Source organism: Ambystoma mexicanum, chromosome 8 (genome assembly GCF_040938575.1).
Source record: "Ambystoma mexicanum isolate Mex_15411 chromosome 8, UKY_AmexF1_1, whole genome shotgun sequence".
In the NCBI taxonomy this organism is placed as follows: Eukaryota; Metazoa; Chordata; class Amphibia; order Caudata; family Ambystomatidae; genus Ambystoma; species Ambystoma mexicanum.
This window is the reverse complement of record NC_090929.1, coordinates 345,303,408-345,327,992: the sequence shown is the minus strand read 5'-3', so window position 1 is coordinate 345,327,992 and position 24,585 is coordinate 345,303,408. Positions and strand designations below refer to the sequence as shown.

General features: G+C 47.3%; 1 long non-coding RNA gene across 1 annotated transcript in view; it reads right to left on the bottom strand.

The window, feature by feature from the left end:
* The window catches only part of LOC138471924 (uncharacterized), a 743,124-nt gene that overhangs the window by 222,999 nt on the left and 495,540 nt on the right, over window positions 1-24,585 (bottom strand). The window contains exon 4 of the long non-coding RNA XR_011268534.1: window positions 632-701. This is a non-coding gene — a long non-coding RNA (uncharacterized lncRNA). The remainder of the gene's footprint in view (window positions 1-631; window positions 702-24,585) is intronic.

Here is a 24,585-nt window from a genome sequence, read left to right as displayed (position 1 = left end):
CCTGCTCTGAAAGAGGTACGGATCTGTTGGGTAATCTTGCTGCATGTCAAGTGTGACCTGCATTGTTACATACCCACTGCATTCTCCAATGTCCTCAGTATCCATGTCTTCTTGTACTACTTGTGTGCCAACATCGGTATCTTCAAGAGTTTCTTTGCAATCAGCAGTTGTGCGACCAAGCATAACTGTACGCTGGGGAACAGTGTCTATTGAGTGATCAGGGTGGGTAACAGTGTCTGTTGAGTAATCAGAGTAGGTAGCAGTGTCTGCTAGGTGATCAGGAGTCAGACCCTCTGTATATTCAGTGAAGCATTGTCGATGCTCAGGAATGTCAGTACATGATGGGTGATCTGCGGAATGTGGCGTTATAGAAGGAAAACCCGTAGACAGTGACAGATGTTCATCACTAGAAGCATGAGGGACAGAATGAAGGGTTTTTTTCTGCTGAGTTCTGAAAGCAGGGAAATAAATAATCTTGCAACTACAATACCATAATTCAGTGGTTAAAAACATTGGCATTCTTTGAATGGCAAATAACTTAACTTTGCTCCTGCTTCTCAGTGGAACCTGATAAAGCAGACAAAATATATTGAGAGGATTTTGCTGCTTTCGCAAGTTTCTGTTTGCTGACCTGCTTTCAACTTGTGGCTCCAGGCATTTTAGGTTTTGATGACTCTGGATTCATAATGCTGCTCTATTCCCTACAGAAAGAGAAGGAAAGCAACACAGATCAGTGCATGTCTTCATTAAGTTTACACAACTAACTTAACAATGATTCAAGTTGAACTGCAACAAGAGTGCCTCTTTCAAATAAACTGATGAGCTAAACACAGTGTTAAATTCATTATTGAGCCATTGCCCGTTGAGAAATGGAGCACCTGTCACAGATGACGTTTCATTCATGGTATTGCATTTTACAGAGTACAATTCAATTTACATGGTAAATAAGGAAAACAACAGACTCTAGTCAATGTTGGTTTGTTGTGGGGTGGACCCGCCCTTCCCACAGGCACTCACCACCTCCCGAAACCATGCCAGGCTAACACAGGACAATAAGCTCATTCAGGACACTTAAAACAGACTCCAGCCTTTTAATTTTTGAAAGCACATCACCTGCTGCTAGAAAACCAGCACATGTGGATGTGGTTGGCGCTGCTGCCTGCGTCATGCTGGATTGGAAGGCTGACATGTTTATTGACCAAAAACACAAAAAGCAGTGTGGGACAATTTTTGGGGTCAAAGTGGGGTACTTATGTGTGACCAGTTTGCTAAATTACCTACCTTTCATGCTGTCTGCAGTATTGCTGAATAAATATTCTTTAAAATGCACAATTTGAATCACATTTTATCAAAAACCTCCCTCCCCTTGGGTTTTTGGTATTACTCAAACAGTCTTTCACAAAAGGAATTGGCTGGAAGTTCCTGGAAGCAAACCCCACATCATAAGCAGTGCAATCACTTACCAGCCCCTTTATTACCATAGTGAAACCCAATGGCTATCCCATGGCTAGTTGTTGGAAGGGTTTTAACCAATCATATGTTAACCACCAGTAGCAGTGGCACAGCATTCATCATGCTCTTAGCAGAATAAAGGCTTTACATGCAATGCAGCAACACTCTGGAGAGCCCCGAATTACTTCTAGGAACAGCGGCGGCCCACATGACTGAATTGCAAATTACAATGCGTTTGTAAAAGTGTGCATTGCAGCAGGGTAAACAGACTGGTTTCAAATAACTCAATATATCCATTAGCTGTTTTGATCCTGGCACTGGCTGCCACAGTAAATATCTATCAGTGATCATACTACAAGAGCCATGGGCTGTCGGGGCCGGTCAGACAGTGCATCACGGCCACATGACACACACACAACTAAGGCCACACTCACAGACTCACAGTGATATGACAAAAAAGCTACCTAATAAAAAAAATATGGTGCCGCACGGCCATGGCACTGACTACACGTGACAGCCAATGGGCCAGCCTGGCGGGGCACTGGCTAAACTGTCACCGTCAGTCACAGTGTCCTCGCCCTGAATCTGTTGCCTCTCTGGTGACATGAGTGATGGACCCAGAGTGGGGAGCCCAGAAATGGGGCTGATGGGATCATGGTGGGGTCCCAAGGGGAAGATGATGAGCGGCAGATTCAATTGATTGCCCTGCCCACCGGGCAGGGAAGGGCAGTGGGGGCCGGGGTGAAAGGGTCTTTGAGAGCAGCTGAGCTGGGTGCTGGCTGAGCTGCCAGGGGACTGCAGTGGTGCTCGCTCGCTCGGCTTGCCCCTCTCTTCCAAATTCCAAGCAAAGCTCAATGGCACTAGCGTGTGTGTAGTCAGTCTCTTATTTATATGCACAATGCAATCCAGAAGAAGTGCACATGCGTTAACCTAAACAGACAGGCAGTATATATGCCCAAGTGCCCATCACAGTGCACTCACTGCTCATGGGACAGTATACCCTGGCCATTGGCCACATGTCTATGAACCACAAGCATCGCAGGTGCACTTTGTGCACACCTTCACTGACTGACTGTCCTGGCTCTGAAGCACAGCCCAGGTCAAGCTCAAGTCAAGGCGCTTCATGTCCAGCACACAATCATACTGTACACAATCGTTTTGTTGACTGTCATGGCACAGCAAACTTGCACGGACCAGCCTGCCTGGCCCTGGCAACCAATGCTCTAGTCTGCCCCAGGGCAGGCAGGGCCCACTGCCCACTGTGCCCACACTGCCCAGGCACATTTAGACAACACACAAACAGCACAGAAACCATCAACAGAGAACGAAAGGGCTGAACACGCAATATTTTACAATTAATGAATCCATTCACACATCTCAGTCTCTGAGCAGATAATAGAATGACTATACCAAATGGTCACACACACACAGTAGTTGTATTTGAATATCGAACAAAGCGACTTGTAAGGAGAGTTGCATTATAGAAAGAACATTTATCAAAATGAATCGCCAACTTCACACACACACACACACACACACACACGCACGCACGCACGCACGCGCGCGCGCACAGAGGGTCGGCCTTGGACTGGCCTATAGGGCAGGGCAAAGCCGAGCCAAAAACCCAAAATGCTAGTATCGCCCAGTTTTTTTGGTCAAAGTGGGCCACTGTTTTGGCCCTTATGGGGCAGTTTGATAAGTTAATAACTATGCGGCTAGTAGATTTGACCAGTGATACTGGATAAATATTCTTTAAAAATGCACACATTGCATCACATTTTATCAAGCCCACCCACCACCCCTGGGTACTAAACAGTCTGTCATAAAAAGGAATTAATTGGCATTTGCAGCTGTGGGACTGGGCCACTGTTTCATTGTTGCTCTCTGTGTCTCTATCACGCTGTAGTTAGCATTGGATGGATGACTCAGGTGTTGAAGGGCAGTCAAAGGGCAGGTGGGTGGATGCAGGTGTGGAGGCATATGTGGCAGTGGCTGCATGTGGCTCCTCACAAATCTCCTCTGCGGCCAGATGTGGAGTGGCAGTTGCAGCTGCTGGGAGTGCTGCACCTGCAGTTGTGTGTGACGTTGCCATCAGGTGGTGTGGCAGCAGTGGCATGTGCATTGCTGGTGGAGGGGGGCACTTGCCACACTTGTTGGAACAATTGCAGCGTGTCTACGCGGCAGGGCTACCATGCCGCTTCTGTGCTCTGGGCCAGTTTTGTCGCTCCTGCTCATCCTCCTGCTCTTGCCATGGCTGATTGGTGCAGGGGTGCAGGGGTGGAGGTTGAGGTGCTTGCTGCAGTGGAAGTGCCTTAGGATGTTGATGTCCCTGCCTCTTCTCCCTGAGTCGACTGTGAACATGTTGGATGGAAAATGACATGCATGAGTCATCATGCATACCTGTACGTGGGCTAGCAAGACACTCATGCAACATGATGTATGCTCATGCTACGCACATGTGGTCTCATGGGCACGGTTGGTTGAAGACCAATGAGAACGGCTCAGGCAAGGTGGGAGTAGGGTCTGCTGAGGGTGTACACTGCATATGCATGGGCTCATTGGCATTTAGTTTGTCAATCTGGCTTGTACATGTGTTGGTGCAGGAGGTTCACTTTGCCACTTGGTCTTTTCCAGCAAGCATGGGTACTTATCATGGTCGCATGGGGTCACATGCATATTTTCCCTAGAGTGCATGTGTATTTGTACAGTCTCCCACCTTCCCTTGCACATCCTATCACAGGCCACAAATGTGAATGCACACATTGCCATTTGGTTGGACTGTCCCCCTGTTCACTGGGGCCATCTATGCTGGGAGACACATGCATGGGATGTGGATTTTGCCAGTGCATTCTCATGGGAGCGTCACCATTCATACTCACCAGCATCGTCTTGGCTGCTGGCTCACACTTAGCACTCCCAACACCCTCAATCCCTTTCATATGGAGGATGCTGCTGGCTTTCTCCTCCCATGCTGTCAGGGTAAGGGGGTCCACGGTGCCGCCTCCTGTGGCAGATGTCTCCTGCCGGTGTTTTGCCAAAAGGTTGTGGGCCCTGGCCTTCAGGTCGTTCCAGCGTTTGCAGTAGTCCTCACTTTTACATGAGACTGTGCCCACTGCCGCTACTTTGTCCCTCATGGAGGCTCAGAGGGAAGCCTTCCTCTGGGCAGATGCCTTTGCCTGCCTACCCCCAAATAGCTCATCGGCATGAGCTACAACCTCATCAGTGAGGACCTGCAGATTTGCCTCACTATATTTCTGCTTACGCAGCCTCATATGCTTTGCTTTGCCTTTTTCCTGAGACATTTTTCCAACAACTCCTGTGTTTGGATTGCAACAGGAAATGGGAGATTCAGGGTGGATTGGATTTTTAAAGATGGCCGCTGCCTGACTTCTCGTTTCCCGCTTGGAGCTATTTCCGCTCGGAATTACCGTTCAGTGATTCTGCCAGCAGAATTATTGCCAAATTCCTCTGCAGTAACAGTAATGCTGACTATAAATGGGGGAATTACTATCTGCAGTTGCTTTTTCCCGATAATTTCCGCTGATGGAATTACACTTGCCGCCAATGGTCTGTGAGTGCTCCCTTCAACTTGTGATCTGGAGGTGATTCTACCAGACACCATGGCAGCAATCGCAATTCCGTACGGGGGTATTACCGCCGAAATCGAAGCCAACCTTGTAATGAGTCCCATTGTGCATCATGTGTACTTGGTGATTCAAGCATACTATCCGTTATCCTTTTAAGGATCTGTGATTGTTCTTATGTTCCCAAAACGTTATTTGTTTGTATGCAGAGCAGGCAGGAACCCTCATTGGTGCTGTTTGTCCATATCCCTTTTCTCATAGGAGTATTCAGAAAGAGTATAATATGAATTAATTTGCATGGTTAGTTTAATTTTTGGTAATGTGCTTTGCTCAGTAAGACAAGTGTAACACTCTTATTATAAGTACAATATAATATACCAAAAGTGATCATTAGAAATGAGTATTGTAAAATCTAAAAAAAGAACCAGTGTACAAAGTTATTACAGTAAAATAATTTCCTTTTTTATTAACTTATTTTGCCGAGAATCTACACTTTTTTGTCTCTCAAGGTGTCATGCCTTCTTGAAAAGGATCACGCTCAGCTTAAAATCAATGATCACTTTATCTTTGAGCCCAAGGCAATGTTTGAGAGACACACAGGTCCTCATGGAAACCTGGGCAGCATCCCAGCGCTAATTTCACTGGGATGCCGCCCAAGGCTATTTGCATTACCGTAACTCGGTCTGATGCAATTTGCGCTGGATCCCGAGTTGCGAGGGGAAAAGGGGGCAGTGAATCCCCATTTCCAATGGTGGTAATTGCGCCGGCGGTAATAGCGCCAAAAACGTCCAATAACGGGCGGTAAGTGGACATTTTTACCTCCAGAAAAAATCTGGAGGTAAAACTCCAATTTACCGCCCAACTCGAGATTGTGCCAATCCTTTAATGCTGCAGTAATAGCGTTACTGCCGCATTTAAGGGCCCAACTCGTCCTGAGGCCCATGGAGTGAGAGAGATAGGGCAGGAGACAATCAGACCATACTGACAGAGAGAGCAGAGCGCGCATGTGCCAGACTGCAATGACAAAGAGAGAGAGAACAGAGCCCCCCAGACCACACTAAAAGAGGAAGAGGAAGAGGGAGGGAGGGAGAGGGAGGGAGGGAGAGGGAGAGAGAGGGAGAGAGAGGGAGAGAGAGGGAGAGAGAGAGAGAAAGAGAGAGAGAGAGAGAGAGAGAGAGAGAGAAAAAGAAATCTTTAGAAAGTGTGGGAAACAGACTGACTGCATCAACCAAGAGAGAGTTCTCAGGCCACTGGTAGAGAGAACAGAGAGAGCACAGTTCGTAATGTAACACTCATGCAGAGACAAAGAGAGAGAGAAGGAGAGTGGGAGAGCTGGAGAAAGAGGGCCCCTGAGTTCCTTGTATGATATGCTGGGTACAATTACTATAAATGCTCCCATATTAGTCCAAAAATAAATCGCTCTACGCCACCCTGGGGTAAATACGACGGGCAAGGGAACGTGCTTGCTTCTGAACACGCTCCAAATGATAGCGCCCTCTCTCACCTCAAGCTGGGAAGATGACTCAGTGGACTGAATGACCTACTGGAGAGATCTGTGCGTATCCGGAATGGGGGCAGCGGGTATTAGAGTGCATAGCAATATAGGTGATAAAAAAGCACTATGTAAGAAGTGATTTCCTGTTGTTGTTATTACTAAATCTTATGGCACATTTGAAATAGCCCCATCACTAATCATGGCACACCTGCAAGCGTTTGAGATCTGTGTGGAATCTGCAGCCACAGGGGCCAATCAGGGGGCCAATCAGCCCTTCATCGCTCCAGGATCAATACGTTGAGTGCCATTTAATTGGGTTATTATAACACCTCGAATTACAGTGATTTACCGGGAGGAATCGGTTCCAAGATGTCCATCTCCCACCCACACATCTGTGTGTCATGACCCGGACAGACCACACAGCATGTGGCATTGCTGCTATTATCCCAGTGCATGAACCGGAAGTCCTCGAGGGAACTTGCCTCGCAGCGACCCTCAAACCTTCGGAGGCAGACGGAAGGCCTAGCGTCGGAGAAGAAGAATGAGAGAGAGGCAGTGGTCCAGCTGCACGGAAAGAAGTAATGGAACTATATTCCCTGCTGGCCTGCCCCCGTTCCCCACGAACCCCTTCCACTCGCAATACAACCCCCAAACAAAGGCTCCTGTTGTTTAAGGGAACGTTCAGTGCAGTGCACTTTAGTGCAAGTTTCAACTTTTTCCTACACTTTTATTTAAAAACGAAACCATTCGGGAAGGGTTTATTTTTCAAATTAAAGTATAGGAACAGGGAAACTTAAATAAAGTAGAGAAGCAGGGCTCCCAACCGCTCCCACCCACTTCGAACACTTGAGAGAGGGAATATGGCATTAACAAAATCCAAGAAGCGATCCCTCTCATGTAGTGAGTCCCACCACTCCTCTTCCAACAAGAAAAAGAATAGAATGCATAGAGGGGACGATAGTGATTCTTCGACCAAGTGACGGGGTAAGTCTTATCCATCCAAGAGGGTGCCTAAACATGAGGGGGAGAACGGTTTGACCTTTTCACCATGCTTGCAACTGGTGCCGCTTCCGTCTCAACGTTGTTGGCAATGTTGGCACACACCATGCCTGAGGGAGCCCGTAAGGAGGTGATGGAGTCAGGCGCATGCCCTCAAGCTCGGGTCCCCTCAGAGTTGGCAAATGTTGGTGCGCCGAGAATGACCACTACCCATGTGGGTGTCAGTGCTTCATAGACTGCTGCTGCTGCGATTTCCTGCCCCATTCACTCAGCAGCCTCTGAGCTACGTCCTGAAGTCGAGGACAGGATATTTTAAGTCAATGAGATCTATTTTCGACAATGGAGTGGATCCAGGCCCTTTTGCGTTCAATCTACTTTCTGCAGTGCGGCATTACCATTTACCACACATTTTGACAGACACATGGAGCACTTGAAGGTAGCTTTGGGGCTTCAGGACGCAAGCGGCCATGACACATTTCTCAGTGTTGAGATGCAGCATGTGGGGACCTACACACACCCCAAAACACAATCTTGGAGGATTGTAGAACAAGTAGTAGATGCCCTGTGCCTCGGCACCCCTTTACATGTTTTTGTACACTATGATTCAAAGGACATCTTAGGTTCTCAGTCTAAAACAGCCCTACCATTTAATGTAGCAATTGCGTATCTGCTTATGGTATTGTGGCAACCACCTTGCAGACACCGGCTATCAACAAGGAGGTTGCCACGCAGTATAAACCAGCTCAGGGATTGGGCTTCCCTCACAGCTCAGTATGTTTCCACGCCATCAAATTCTACTGACTGGACCACCACGGCAGTTCATTGGCCACAGTCCTCGAGACATGGAGGACATCCAACATGCCGTCGGAAATCTCTGACCACTGCCTGTGAATCAGCCACTGCAGGGAGAGAAAGGCTGATAACTCTTTTCTCAACAAGAAAGTCACTCTGCCCGCCTATCGGCGGGCGACAGTCGTGGAGGTGATGATTGAGGGTATGTCGATGTGCTATCAATGAAGCAGCGGTTTGCAGGATCGCTCGGCCGAGCGGTGGTTGTAACCCCCGGTTAGAGGCGGGGAGGTACCTTCCAGAGATTTCGTTTGGGTTCTGGTCTTGAGCAGTTGCTTCGGATCCAGCAGGTGACGTGCTTCGCTTCGACAGGATACAGTGTGGAGCTGGTTTAGATGCAGTGCAATATTTCAGCTGGGTGGAATAACACAAACATCAGCACCAGCGCCTTCCATATTTTTCAGGATGCTGGGAACATGGAGCGACTGATTCGGTGCGATAGAACAGGGGGCTTTGGTTGGCCTGGCTCTCTGGTTGCTGTGAGGCCTTCACAAATGGCTTGAGGGCAGGGTTCCCCAGTTCAAGGCCTGCTCTTCTGGCACAGAAGATCCTTTGCAGAATGGTTGGTCCTGGTGGACAGCACTGGTCAATCCCGATGTTCACTGGGAGTGCTTAGGGGATACATCTTCCTTCTGTCTTGGACGGCGCCTTCTTCACCTCCGGTGGAAGGCTTTGGACAGTGCACCTGTCCCAAAGAAAGTCCAGGTGTGAATGTTCAGAACGTCCCTTCGGCCTTAAAGGATCCTTGAGGAACTGAGGGAATTCTGCTGAAGGGGTGTGAGACTCCTTCTTTTAAAAGCACAAATCTTCAGTTGATTGGTCAAGAGCTAGCCAGCTTTAGGGGACCAATCCATGCTCCTGGCTGGAGTGGACCTTGCCCTGTTGATCTTGCACCCAGAGTGCTTTGCTTCAGAGGAGGTTGAAGAGACAGGAAAGGGAAAGAGAGACAGCGAGAAACAAGATGGTGGAAGGCTTCTTCCAGTGCCCAGAGCACTCCTGCCTATCTGACACCTGCCCCCTTCCCTCCTACTGACAACAAAGACCTTTGGATATTCAGCCCCTGGTGTGAGATATTTTCTCCTAAAGGGGTGTGCTCCTTTGATACCTGGGCCCAGGACAGCTGTCTGCTGTGTAGCTGTCTCTGAGGCAGGGGTTTACCGGCCCTCATAAAGAGAATCAAAGAGAGCCTGTGTCCTCTGGGTTTTCGTCCCGCGGTGTGGCAGCATTGGCCCATCTGACCCGAATATACATTCCCTTCCACAGCAGAGCTGACTCCCAGGTGCTGAAACATGCACATTATCAAATGGGAAGTGGTGTCTATGATCATAAGTGTCACCATGCACCATCCCTAAACTCAGGCATAGCTTATCCTTAGAGATTACCCTGCCACCAGGATGGGGTATTCATGATTATTGTAGTTTGGGTACAGGGGGCATATCTTAAATATCGCCTCTGTGCTGCAGTGACTTTGCCGTCACTGCATCTGTCTAGTGGGCATCCTGTAACATTTGACCCTGCCTGCACCATGAGCAGTGCGGGTGCTTCAGATCAGGCTACTGATGCTGCAGGGCATAAGTGCATTATGCTTTTGACATGGAGTCGTGACAAAGGGTGATCTGTTTGGAGAAGGAATCACCCTCTTCATTTTATGTACTAAATATAAAAAAAGCCAGGGCTTTGCACCTTTGTCAAATGGCATTTCTTCACAGCAGCCCTTTTGGGGGAAGAATGTCCTGCTCTTGATGGACAACACAGTGACAATGCACTTCCTCAGCAAGAGGGGGGATGCGGTCATTGCGCCTATGCAGGGAGGTCATGCAGCCTTGGCTGTGGTTGTTAGAGAACAAGAGCTCTCTCTCTATACGCCACATCTAGCGAAGATGAAGAGCGAGTTAGCAGATACACTTAGCAGGCAGGGTTCAGACTTCCATGAGTGAGTTGCCTGGAGGTTATTGTGGAGAACTTCGACCCTTGGGGAATCACTTCTGTGAATCCTTTTCCAACACGAGCCAGCTCGAAGTGAAGACTGTTCTGCTTGAGGAAATTTCCCCTGAGGAGAGCGTCTTGGTGGAGTGGACTTTAGACCTCCACTATGCATTTCCCCAATTCCATTCATCCCTTTGGTTCTTCGGAGTTTGAGGATGTTTTGGGCTTGACTAATTATGATCACGCTGGATGAGGAGGCGGGGTACTCAGAACTTCCCAACTTGCCGCCTTCCTCAGAGGGCGGTTCTCTTGTCCCAGTCAGAAGGTCGGGTGTTCACTGGAATATGAACTTTCCCAGCCTCCCTGCGTGACTCCTGAGATGCTACGGTATGGCTGGGACTTGACAGGTGATATTATGAAGGCGTTACTAGCTGCAAGCAAGCCTTTTATGAGGTACGTCTACATGTGCAGATGGAAGAAGTTTGAGGCATGGTGTAGGGGAGAGGGGCAGGTCTGTGTTGTGCCCCACCTTGACGGTCTTGGAGTTTTTGTTGTCCCTGGCCAAGCAGAGTTGACAGATGGGCAAGGTGAAAGTTTATCTGTCCTCCCTTTCCCTGTTCAAGAGGTCTCCGGAAGAAGGTTCATTCTTTTTAGTTCTTTTGGTTGCCCAATTTCTAAAAGGGCTTGTAAATATGTTTCCCCGGTTGCAATTTGTAATTCCAGTTTGGGACCAAAATCCGGTCCTTTGTTTCTTGATGTTGGCCCCATTTGAACCCTTTCATTTTACTTCAGTCAGGCCCCTTACTTTGAGGACTATGTTCCTGGTGGCAATTATATCGACCAGATGGGTGAGTGAGATGCAGACATTGGCCCTCATTACGAGTTGGAGCGGTAATACGTTGAAATGACCTTTGCCGATATGGTATTTGTATTACAACTTGTCGGGAGCACGCACTCACCATTGGCAGTGACGGTAATTCAGCAGAATTACCATTACTGCCATACTTCCGTCACTAATTCTGCTGTACTTCCAGCACTAATTCCGCCTGCAATATTATCGCCGGTGGAAATAGCATCATCGCCGGAACTGGAAGCAGAGCTGTGGCCATCTTGAAAAAATCTATCCGATCTGACTCCACCACTTCCTTTAGCCATCCAAACCACTCCATCACTTCCTTTAGCCATCCAAACCAACAGGACAGTAGAATCATATCTCAGGAGAGATCCAAGGGCAAGGTGCCAGAACACAGGCTGAAAAAGCTAAAGTTCAGTGAGGGAGAGCTACAGGTTCTCACTGATGAGGTGATGGGCTATGCTGAGGAACTATATGGCTCCTACCACCTCAAAACATCGGGGCAGTGAAAGGCAGCCATCTGGATGGCCATTAGCGAGAAGGTTACTGCTGTGGGCACACCCCCATGGAAATGGAGGACTGCAGAAAGTGGTGAAACATCCTCATGTTCAAGCTCCGTAGCCTCCTTTCCAAACACCCGCCGGAGTCATCGGCCGCAGGAGGTTGCACCATGGACCGCCTTGTCCTGTCCCCATGGGAGGAGAAGGCCAGTTCCATCCTCCACATGGAGGGGATCGAGGGAGTTTGTGGTGCTGAGGCACGAGCCTGCAGTCAATCCCAATCTGGTGAGTTTGAGCTCCCCCTACTCCCCTTCCTCCTGATAATGCACTGTGCAAATGACCATCCCAGGTATGTGTGCCTTAGCATAGATAGGTCCAATGGACAGGATAAAGTGCCACCACAAGGCAATACTCACAAAGGAAACACCACCCAGTGCGTATCCAAGCAGAGCCGGGTTCAGGCATGGGTGATCCAGCCAGTTACCCAGGACGCCACATCAGCCCCACTGACACACCAGCCTGGAGTAGTCCAACAAGAGCACCCCTTTGCTGGCGTGTAGAAGGCTTCCTTTGCAATGGAAAGCTCCCAGCTCCCGGGCAGGAGCAGGGAGTCAATGTTTTCAACTGAGCACTGCTGCCCTTCCAGCATGGGGCAGCCTTTGGAAGGCTACTCGATGCTGGCATAGCAGTGGCACTCTGTTGAAATCATTGACTCCCTGCTCAAGCATGGGAGCTGGGCGCTTTTTATTGCAACACAGCACCACAGCTATACCAGCTTGGGGCTGCATGGCTGCCCCATGCTTTTGTGGCACATGTACCAGAAATATAATGCCACCACCCCCCCTTAAGGGGAGGGGAAATATCTTTGTTCCCGTGTATGGCCAGGGCCCATTCCTGCATTGCATGCAGGGGTAGCCGGGCAACTGTGCACATAACCATACACAGCAGTATGAATGTGCATGGGAGCACATGCAAGTATGTAGAGCACCCATGTGAGTCGAGAAAGGCCAAGTGCCAAAGTGGACCCCCAGCGCAACCATATGGAAAGGCACTTTGGCAGCACAAGGGGCAAAGAGCACCTGCCAGTGGGGTGTACACCCTCAGCAGACACAACCCCCACCTTGCTCTTGCCATATGCATTAGCCTGCAATCGACTACCCTTCAATCCACACATGTAGGATGCCACTCATGTAGCATGTGTGACTAGCAAGCCCACGTACGAATGTGTATGATGACTGACAGCATGACATTTATCATGCAACTTGTTTACAGGCGACTCGGGAAGAGGAGGAGGATAGCCCATCTACATCCCATGGCCGTGCCTCCAGGGCTACACCATCAGCCACCACCCCTGTGCTGCCCAGCACTGGTAATGAAAGGCAAAAGGGAAGGCATGTGACACCAGGCCCATCAGCACCTCACCTGCCAGCACAAGCAAAGCACCTGTTGTCAGTGACAGAGAAACAGCCACAGGGACTGCACCCCTGGCACCTACACTCTCTCTCTGCCAACAGCCGGCCAATGTTGATGTGATAGGGCAGCCATCTGCTGACAGGCGTGCAGGAGGCACTGCGCACCCAGCCACCCAACTGGTCCATCAAACATCTTGTCACCTGAGCAGGACAGCTAGTATCATGGCAGCTTGGCCAGGTGTCAGAGGGTGACTCAGACGTCCAGTCTTATGGGTCACCGTGCTTCAGCCACAGCCCTCCCGACAGCCCTCAACCACACATGATGAAGCCATGTGGAGGAGGCTGTTCCAAAAATACCCTAGTCCTCTGTTTTTCAGTCACAATAGAGCAGCACCAGGTGCACCCGAAAACACTTGCTGACACACAGGTCCTACACCTCCAGGCCATCATGGACTCTGTGCAGGGCCCCACATGGAGCCAGTGTCCGTGATCAAAGACAGGCGGCTGCAACATCTGCCACCAGGACTGTCACCGGAGAGAGGTTGCAGGAATTGAAAGAGGACATCTTAGCCTTTGCCAAGGCTATTCAGGCCAGCATGTTGTTGACCATGCAACACATTCAGGGATAAGAGTCTGACAAATCCAGCTCCATCACCCCACAGAGGGATTGTTGCCCAGCACCCCAAGGCACAGCTCGGCACGCATACTAGCTCCCAAGGTGCTAGGGCAGACCAAGGCGATGCAAGTGACTGAACATTTTTAGATAGGCACAAGGGTGTGTTGGGGATGGTGTTGTGGGGAGGGGAATGTGTTTTGGGGATGGTGTTGTGCGGAGGAGTGAGGTGGGGTGAGGGTGTGTTGGGGATGGTGGTTAAAAAAGATTTAGCAACCCAGAAAAAAAGATGAGTTTTTTTTAGGTCAGTTTTACAAAGTCGCTTTGCTTAGTCTGTGGAATGATTCCCTTGGCTGCTGAGGGGAAACGTTGAGATACTGAGGTACCATATGTATGGATCCCAATGTCATGTTCGGAGTTGAGGGGCATGAGAGTTTAGAAAGTTTCCATTGAGCTGTTCTACGCCCCGTGTCGAGATTTTTACAGATCAGCCACGCATCTATCCAGATGAGGCATCTGTCGGAGACTCCATAGAAAGGACATTACAGATAAGTACATTTTCCTTTTAGGAGACCCCTTTCTAGCTCCATTGTATCTGTGTGTGGAGCGGTTAAGCCACCAGGGAAAAAGGAGCTGCCAGGAACCAGGTGTATTTAAGAAGAAAAAAAAGCAGGCTGTGTGGCGTGTCATTCCGGTGGCTATCAGAGCGTTTCTTTCCCCCAGCATCTAAACCACCAGATTGGTTGGACAGTGCCAACCAAGGGCTAATACTTTTTAACCATTCTCTTAATAATCTTGAGGATGGAAATGTATTATGTACTGCAATGATCTCATCTGATTGGTCATGGCAGTGTGTGTGGGGGCCGGGCACTACCATCAACTCCATGATGTGCGGCTCAGGGGTGGTATGGGGAAGATCCTCCAGGCTCCCCTCCGAATCTGGGCTTGCAACAGGGGACTGCTACATCAGGTCCATTACAAGCCTTTCTAAAGTGAGCAAATGCCCAATGGCCCACAACCATGCAGAGCCGGGCATGAATAGTTAGACTCACTAACCAAGTAAAGCAATCCCTGTGAGAAAAGTACATCACACCTGTTACCCACAGTTCTGTCTGCAGACCCATATGAAAATAAAAATTGCCCAGTAAACAAAGGTAAAGCCAACCTGAGGTTTCAACAGAAAAGTGGCTCTCGAAGGCGCTGCAGTCTGTTAGTGGGTGTCAGAGCCTTTGCTGACCCCGCTCCGGGTCGAGTGCAGTGTCCATGTTCTGCAGCAAATGCGCTCATGTATCAATTTCAAGGTGGGAGGCCTGCCTAATGAAGGCTTGATGCAAAGGTTGAGACAGCGTAACCTCGGCTGCGTACTTACTGCACAGCCATACCCCAAAGCGGACACATTCATATACACACGTGCAGGCCATGGAGCCTAGCCCGACCCAGGTGGAGGGATTCTATACATATAGCCAGGAGGAAGCTTTGCGAGAGTGTGGGCATTTGGCTCAGCCGCGTGACCAGGTTTGGCGAGGTGGAGATGCTGAGACAGCAGCGTGCAGGAGAGGGTGGTGAGGGTACTGGAGGTGGTGCAGAAAGAGCTGGAGGTGGAGGAGGAGGAGGTGGTGCAGAAAGAACTAAAGGTGTAATAGAAGGTGGTGAATACAGGGTTAAAGTGATGGGAAAGGAGGAGGTGAAGAGTGAGTGATAGGCGAAGAGGGAGAGGAGGAGAACATCAAACTAGAGGCAGCACGGGGAGACGATAGAAGAGGTTTGAGTCTGAGAATATCAAGTGAGAGGGGAAATTGTCTGAGAGGTTTGAGTCGGGAAACATTATGCAGGTGGGAGTAGAACATAGGTTGGAGTAAAACATCTAATTCGAAGGGAGTATGAGGAGGTTTGAGTGTGTGACAGATCAGTCCGGAAGTTAGTTGATAGATAGATTGAGGGCCAGCATCCAGGAATGAGAAAGTGTTGGTTCACCAAGAAGGATAGTAAGCTGGGACAGGGTGCTAGGATCAGGCACCTAGTGTTCCTACTGCCAATGCAAACACTGATGCTTCAGAGGAAATGCTTGAAGACACTCATCCCCCTGTGCTATAGATCGAGAACCCAAGGAGTGCAGAACGCCAACATCATAAACCTAGTTGCGTCAAGAAACTGTGAGTGATGCCTTGGAGAGACCCAGAGACACTGGCCCTCATTACATGTTTGCCAGTCCGGAATCAACGGTGCCTGTAAAACCATACCAGCACCATTTTCCGGACCGGCAAACTACGGGTTCTGCTGGCAGTGCCGTACAGCCCGCCAGGTCTGACCTGGCGGGCGGAGCGGCACTGCCCGCAGACGGACGCAGACACACCGGCACCATTACAACATGGTGCCAGTGTTTCCGCGACCCCCATTTCTGTGGAGTCCTGACTGCACGGGAATGAGGATTAACAGAATTGCCTGTGCCTGATTTACCGGACCACTGGGCTTGTAATGCCCCGGTAAATCTAGCAAGTCCGGCGCCGGTAATTCACTGTGGGTCCAGCGGCAGCCTGCCAGTTTTACTGGCATGGCTGCCGCCGGACTCCTAATGAGGGCCACTGTCAGTGGAAAGGGTGGAGGATCAAGAAGACTTTGGTTTGTCTTATTTTCATGACTTCCCCCTCACCTTAAATGTGTTAAATGGACAATACATTTTTCTGTTGAACATTATCCATGAGTTGCATCCTCTGTGTAATTCACTTGGTTATGTGACAGATGTTGACAGAGCTGGGACCCATGGAGGCCTGACTGGGGGCACACCTATCAGCATTGGATGCAAATCTCAAAGTGGAAAAAGATTAAGATTGGTGGTATTTTGGCAGTGAATCCACTAACATACCACCAAATTTACTGTTACCGCCTCTTGGTCCGGTGCGGTAATACAGTGGTAATGCAATTACCACTCTGTTACTGCTGTTTGTACAGCACCACATACTTGCACTGAGGCCTAAAGTCCATACTGCACTGTGAACTTGTAGGGCTGCTCTCTTCAGCACCTCAGAGAAAGTCTTCCCTCCCAGAGGTTAAAGGATAATGGTTGAGGATGGAGTTTCCTAAAGGGAATTATGGCAGAATTGTAGCTAAGTCAGGACTCGCCCTTAAGCATGGTGTAGATATTGGAGTGGGGTGGTGGATAGCGATTGTTGGGGTGTGTACTCCCATAGCCCAGACCATTGTTCAAAATAACCTTCTTGGTACAGTAGAAGAAACCACGAGCCTTATTTCTGCAAAAAATGGAGGATGGGTGTGTGGGCACTAATGATGTCTTATAAGACCTGGATGTCTGTGAAATAACCAGAAAAAAATAACGAAGTAGAAATCACCACGTTTTTTTGGGTCGAAAAAATAAAATCACTTTTGGGTTTTGCACTTTTTTACTAATGCAGGGGAGACCTCCGCGCCCTGACCCACTTACCCCAACCTCAAGTTACACTCTTTACGCCACCCCATCTATTTGATTTTTAAAATGTGCAAACATTTCGAAAACATGTGAACAAAAAATACGTGGTCATTTCTACTTCGTTATGTTCTAATTCGTTTTTTTCTGTGGATTCCGTAAGACCTCAGTAAGAGGAAGGACACACCCTGAGGCCCAGGGAAGAATAGGCAGCCTTGTTCTAGCCCCCAAGAGCCCTGGGTTTGCAGCCCACAGTGAAACATTCGCTTCCTGTGCTCCGGTTTTAATTATGTAACTGAAGAAGCTGAGGGACTACAGAAATCATGCCTCTACTTTATAGAACACAGGGGGCTTCTATACCTGCTTGAAGATAACCCACGGGGAATGTTTTGCCACTTAGAAGTAACACTATAAAAATATCCTGAAACACCTCGTCCCATTCGTCTTCTTAATGGCGTTTCCCAATTGAACTTTAACTGAGAACTCCTTGATGTCAAAGCTTCTGTGCAATCTTAAAAGTCTCCTCCATATGCATACCTGACTCCCTCCACTTATCATGAACAGATGGAAAGCCTAATGGAAAGGCAATAATTGAAGAAGATGCCCAGAATTGGGCTGTCTTGATAACATGAGCACACTTCGCCACGAGGAAGACACCTCAAGCTCCCACAGGATTATCTCAGTTTGAACTGGTATCTGGTACCAAGGCTTGACAGCGTCAAGACATCATGGAAATGCCATGAGAAGATAGGGATAGCTGGGAAGACACAGGGCAAAAATAGCCCTAAATATCAAGCACCATTAGTCAGCGATCAAAATACCAAAGCTCATTGGGTGACAGCAGGTGGTGCTAGACTGGGCTGGATTTCACCAGGACAACAATCGGTGCCAGACTTTGCTTTGGGATTGCTGTACAAAGATGACAGCCAATGGATGACCTAACTGTAAGGAACCAACTGCTTTCTCTAAATTAACTTGAACTTTTACTTTTCTTTTTGTAACACTTTTCGATATAGCAGTTTGAAAGGCAGATGCTTAATAGACATTTTCTAATCTGCACCAAGACAATTAATTAATTATGGCAACAAAGAGCCTTAATATCCTGCAAGTAAGTACGAAATGGGGGCCAAATGTCTCTTGGACGTTGTTTAGGCAGAGCCATTCCACAGTATGTTCCTCCTTTATCATTATGTACATCCATTTAATCAAGAGTAGTGGTGCTTTACCCCACCAAGCCATATGTATACATCTTTTAGCTAGCAATAAGGCAATACAGACCAATTAACATACATTTTTAGATACGCCTTGGAATCCCCCAAGGTGACATCCAAGAAGATCAAAGATCAGGGTGTGTGACGAATATAGGGATTTCGTCCCTTCTCCCACGGGGGAGCTCCCCACCCCTCTGCAGGTAGGGAGGTGAGCCTGATCTGCAACACCCTCCCTAGGGGTTGAGGCAAGTGGGACCTTACTGGGAGAGACTCCCTCTTTAGGGGGAAGGACTCCCGTTTACGCGAGGAACTCCCTAAGAAATCTTCCAACCGTACCTCTTCAAACACATCCAGATATGTGTGAAGAAACTAGCAATATGTGTTATTGTCATCAAGAAACTCTGATTACTCAGTTGAAAGAAAAATCACCTTTGACTGAGACAAGGAGAAAGATCTGAGCAGAGAATACAGAATAAACAGAGAGACACGAATATGAGATTACACTGGGCAAGTCCCACAGCTACATAATAAAAGGAAGGGCAGGAGACTGGAGAAAGAGAGAGGAAGCCTGCGAGTTACAAATCTGCTTGCTAGTTTACACAGAGACGAGGCTGGACGCGTGGCATTCTATGATGGAGAGGAATCAAACAGCAGAGTTGGACGCTCAGTGTCAGTAAACCAGAGAAACGGGAGAAGCAAATGCGGACATGAGGCATCCTTACCCAGAGAGAGAACTGAGTGGTGGAGTGACCACAAAAGAGCCTTGGTGGACGAGAGGGCTCTTGAACATGCAGATACCACTCTGCTAAGAATAAAGCGAAACCTGCAAGCTGACAAAATACTGGAGAACCCGCTTGTACGGCAACACGAAGGAAAAGCAGCAGAAGAATCACCAACCTGACAAACTGGAGTGAAGGTCCCACAGAATAATAAGCCCAATGACATTATCCCAGAAGATGGCAGGTAATGGGGAAAATGGGAGACCTGGGAGGCGGGACAGAGAATCATTACTGGAACGGTCATACTCATTCCAAACAAGATAAAGCGTGGACATTGAAGTGAAAGAGAGTCACTATTGGAACACCCATACTCATCCCAGTCAAAATAAAGCATTGATATTGTATGAAGTGAATGAGCATCATTACTGGAGAGCTCACACACATATCGGTCAAAGAGACAATCTTGACACCCTACAAAAGAAGAGAGGTAACAATCCTCAAGACTAAAATGTTCATATTGAGATTAAGTCAGACAAAGAAGGTCTCCTCAGAGAAGGGAAATATCATAGAAGAGAAAAGCCTGAAGTGATGGTTGAAACAGAGAATAAGGGCCAAGCCCAAAGAGAAACTAGGGGGTCTGAACTAAATGTCAAAGAGCAGCAAAGGGGAGAGTCCTAAATATTGGATAAAGTTACCTTGGGAAAATAGAAGGATAAATACAATTCAAAAAGGCAATAGAAGAACAAGAAAGAAACAGAGAATATCCTCCTGAGACAGATAACTCAGGGGCAATGTGCTTGCCTTGGAAGCAAGACGACGCTGAGCAACACAGGTCTGACCTTGCGGGTCCGTGCTTAGAAACCTCTGGGTATTAAGCGTGTTATAAATAACCCATTACAACTTACAATCACAATAGTCACATAAGAGAGAAGAATCATGTGTTGAACCACCCTGTAACTGAACTGTATGAATTGATAAAAACAGTCACCAGGAACTGCTTGAAGTTAATTAACTGAACTGTGTGAAAACCATAGTCTTCAGGAGAAGGGAGTCATTATCCTGGTTTTGGCTGTCATAATAGTGGTAGGGTTAGAATAGGTTTGTTTGGACTTTGGACAGATTCTGTTTGGACGCTCACTGACCACTGACGAGCACCTTAGCTAGATATGTTAGGTAGGGAATCCCCATAATAATGTGAAAGATAGGCATTTTCCTCTTGGGTTTATTAAAACGTTTAGTGCGATGGGAAATGAGAGTCTGCATCCTTCTTTTTCCGACGATGTGTGATACACATTAAAAAGTCAGCCACAACAGGGCATAACCAAAATAATAATAAAAAGGCCCTGCATCCATTTTTACTCAGCTACTGTCACATAAAGATGAATCTATTTATGATCTATAATTGAATACACTTGTGGAAGAAATGTAGGGATACCTCACATGCATCAGAGCGAATTCATGGCCATTCCTTTCAGCTATGGACCAATTCCTACTGAACACATGCTTTACTCATTCTGAAAAATTCACATTTTTGGATCTGCTGTTAAATTGCTGACACAAAGCCTCCACAGCCATAAACAAGAAGGAATCACTGTAATATCGAGTGTGTTGAGGTGACCGAGAGCGGGCTGTGGTCCAGCTCTTAAATGCATCACGTATACAGTAATGTTGTAGGAGGGTTAAAGCAGAGGAGGGGTGGAACACAACCAGCGCCTTCCTTCCTTGATGCAATACAAGTGCCCCAGCATTTGCGCAGGAAGCCATTTTCATGCCAGCGCAAATCCTGGGGATCCCTGTGGAGTCCACTGACTTTATGTGGCAGCATAAAGCAGGCAGGCTCCATAGGAATCTTTTGCACACACTGCCTGACATGCTTACATGGTAGGCAGCGTTTACTCATTTGGACAACAGAGTGCAAATGTGCAGGGCAAAAGGTACCATCCATGTGTATACACACTCCATTATCAGCCAGACCTTTGATCGCCAGCTATGAATCAGGGGCTGTGGGAGGGATTCACTTACTTCCAGCATTGTGCAATGGCTATCTAAGCCACAAACAAAAGATTGGTAAGCTGGCCCATTGCGGAATGCAAAAGATGAGGATGGTTTAGAAAACAGTATCTTAAAAGGATAATGAGTGGGTCATAGTCCAGGGAATGGTTACTAATTATGTGACCCTCAGATGTTTTGGACTACAACTCCCTTCATTCTTCACCACTAACTATGCTGGTTAGGGCTGTTGGCAGTTGAACTCCAGAACACCTGGGAGCTCATTTTGCTCTGAATCCTAATTTGATGGTGGAGCCATCCTTGGCACCCAGGCTAAGCCAGATCTCTGCCTCCAAGTTTTCATTTTCACAGCAGAGAGCAAATGTGCAGGCCAAAAGGTGGCGTACATGTGTGCAAAGTGAGGACTGCAACATTCACAGCATGCATTTTGGGCAGCATTTAGTTGTAATTGTACATGCTGCCTGCCATGCAAGCATGGATCCCTGTGCTGGTGCATAAAGCTGACGGACCTCACAGGGATCGCCAACATTTGCGCCACCATGTAATAATAATAATAATTTAGCATTTATATAGCGCTACGAACCCTCAGGTATCTGAGCACTGCTTATTATTACCCATGGTGTGTGGTGCTCATTTATCGACCTTTGAAGGATGAAAGGATGAGTTTGGCCCTGCTGGGATTCGAACCTGCATCAGCAGGCTCTGCACCTATGTCAAAGCGAGCGCTGTACTCGCTGTGCTATCAAACCGGTTATGATAATCCATGCCAGTGCAAATACTGTAGCATTTGTATGGCAGAGAGGAAGAAAGGTGGTGGTAACGCAAGTGACATTCCAACCCTCTTCTGTGCCATTCATGTGATTGAAAATGTGGGATGGCTTGAACGAAAGGCATAAAAGCCTTATGCAAGGCTATTACGTTTTTCATTCACATTACGCCACTTTGCAAAATTAGCTCTACAGAATCCAATCTTATGAGTAACCATGGTTCAGAGCGATATATGTGATGCCTTTTATATGCAACAAGATTTAGTTCCAAAACCTTTGAATTTGTGAGCAATCCCCTCACATATGCGCCTCTGTGCCCCTGACTTTTTACCCTGGTAAACAGCTCCCTGATAGTGCAGGGTACATCCTCTCCAGCATTGTTTCTACATGTTTTCACTGAGTTTTAGGCAATAAAGATGTCTTTGCCCTAGATCAAATGTGAACCCAATCAAATGGTTGTCGTTATCAAAGGATTTGTATATATGAGATACTAAAGTTCTGTGAGGTTAACTGCAGACCCTTTTTTAATCTCTCTCTGTAAGATTCAATGACACAGATGTATGAACTAAGGGTGTACCGAAATTCGGCTTCCCGTAAGTATTCCGCCGAATTCCAGCTGAAAATTAGTTATTCGGCTTCAGCTGAATACTTAATAGTCACTCGAAGCCGAATTGTTTCCTCTGCATTATATATTGCTTTGAGTGCTGCGTGGAATCATTCAGGCATGCCATGATTATCCTTTAAATGGATAATTAAGCAAATGCTGCAAATGTTGCTGTCGCATTTTTGATTGAGTATAGGAAGAGCAGAGGCGTGAAAGTGAAAACAAAGTCCATGTGCTGAACAGACAGACTTTCATTTTGTGGTCGGCTGGGGAGGGGTGAGCTGAAGCAAAACACAATATTTTGTATGTATCTCTGGTCTTCCTGTATTTTGCAGTTGAAAACCATTGAGCTGGAATAATAGTTTATGAAGTCGCTATTGGAAAAAATGCCATTTTCTTTCAGCGCTTATTGATTTGCCTATGACTGTGTGAGAAAGCTGGAAGCTATAGGTTCCAATCCCAACAATCTGACCAATTCCCAATTCAAATAATATTAGTAAGTGGATTAATATAACTGCTGTAAAGATCCCAGAAAGTTCCAAACCCTGAGTAAAATTACTCGGGAGGTAGTATGCCTGCAGCAAAGAACTGTATTCAGCCTGCAGACCAAAGTTATAAAGCCAGTAAGATGGCTCAGTGGGAAGTGTACCATGGATAGAAAGCATGGCTGTCGCATCTTAAAGGCTTGTATGCGGTAGCACTTCAGCAGTCAGCAGGGTGCTAATTGATGCAATCACTCCTGTTGTCTTTCATTGCGTTGCTGGATCCAGACAGCTACAGACGGGCAGGCCCAAAAGGAACCTTTGAAAGTATAAGTAAACACATCCCAGCCTCCCCTCACATTGAGGGCATGCTATACTGTGGGGCTAGTCTTAGTTAATTGGGCCCTGGCCAAAAAGCGACACCTCTGAATGCACAAACATGCAAACTGTGCTGTTATTGAACAGTTTATTTTCTGATAATTTACCTTTCACGGTTTACACAAACATCTTCTGTAGACAACAAAGAAAATAAAGAATGGATATACATATTTTAAAATGTGTTTTTAATTTATGATGTATTTTTCTTGTCTACATAACTTTATTTATGAAAAAGGCAACTATTCCACTCTGTATTCGGCTGCGGGCGAAGCTTGTCCGACTATTCGGCATTCAGCCGAATACATAAACCAACTATTCTGTAAACCCCTAGTATAAACTATACCTATCAGGATCTGCTACACCAAATCGATCCTTACAAGTCATGAAATGTAGATGCTCCTAATTTTTTGTACAGTTGACAGAAATGACATAGTTCCTCCCCCTTTCTCAAGCCCGTAATGAAATCAGGATTTCACATTGCTGGGTAAGAGCTGTCAGGAATGAAGGAGATTTGTAAAAATCAGGCTTTTCCATTGGTCCAGAAATGTAGCCACCACCACCACATTGGAACACAAAAGCATGATCTAGCATATTGCTTAAGCCAAAGCACATGTTTCAAAGTCAACGCAGTCATGTCTTCCTCCTCTAGGGCCCATTCTGTCAATTCCTTCAAATTGCCTAGACATTCAAATATCTCTATACGGCCTTAAGTTTTTTATGAGCCCAAATAAAATGGAACAATTTTATATGGCTTTGGATTGAGAATCATGGGGAAACCCTATAGTAATGAGGAAGGCTTTCAGTACGTACAATAATTTGAGCAAATAATTCATTTTTGTACTGGTTATTCTTTCTAGCCAGGACATTTCAAGTTGCACATGAGGGAGTAAAACAAGTTGGTGAGACAATTTGGTTGATAGGTCACTAATGTGGGTTGACAGCTGAAAGGGATGCAGGGTTTTAAATCGAGCATCGCGCTAGCAGATTCCGAGATATTGAGGAGCTTCGATTTTTCATAGTTGTTTTCACCTGACTCTGGGGCCCAATATGTGGCTGTCTTCTTTCCCTGGGTGGAGTCTCCATCGACCCACTTCCAGCCCAGCCCCCTTTTGGTGCGTGGCAAATCCAACAGACTATGTTATGGCTCCTGATTGGACAGTGGGTCTGTGCTCCACTTAATCCAAAAAGCGGTGAGTACGGCGGTTCTCTGGTGACCGGCTCTGGAGCTTCCAGACTGTTATGGGTATTCTCGTTTTCTTTCCACGGTCTGCTGGCCTCTTTCACTCCTCTGGTGCATGTTGTTCTTTTTA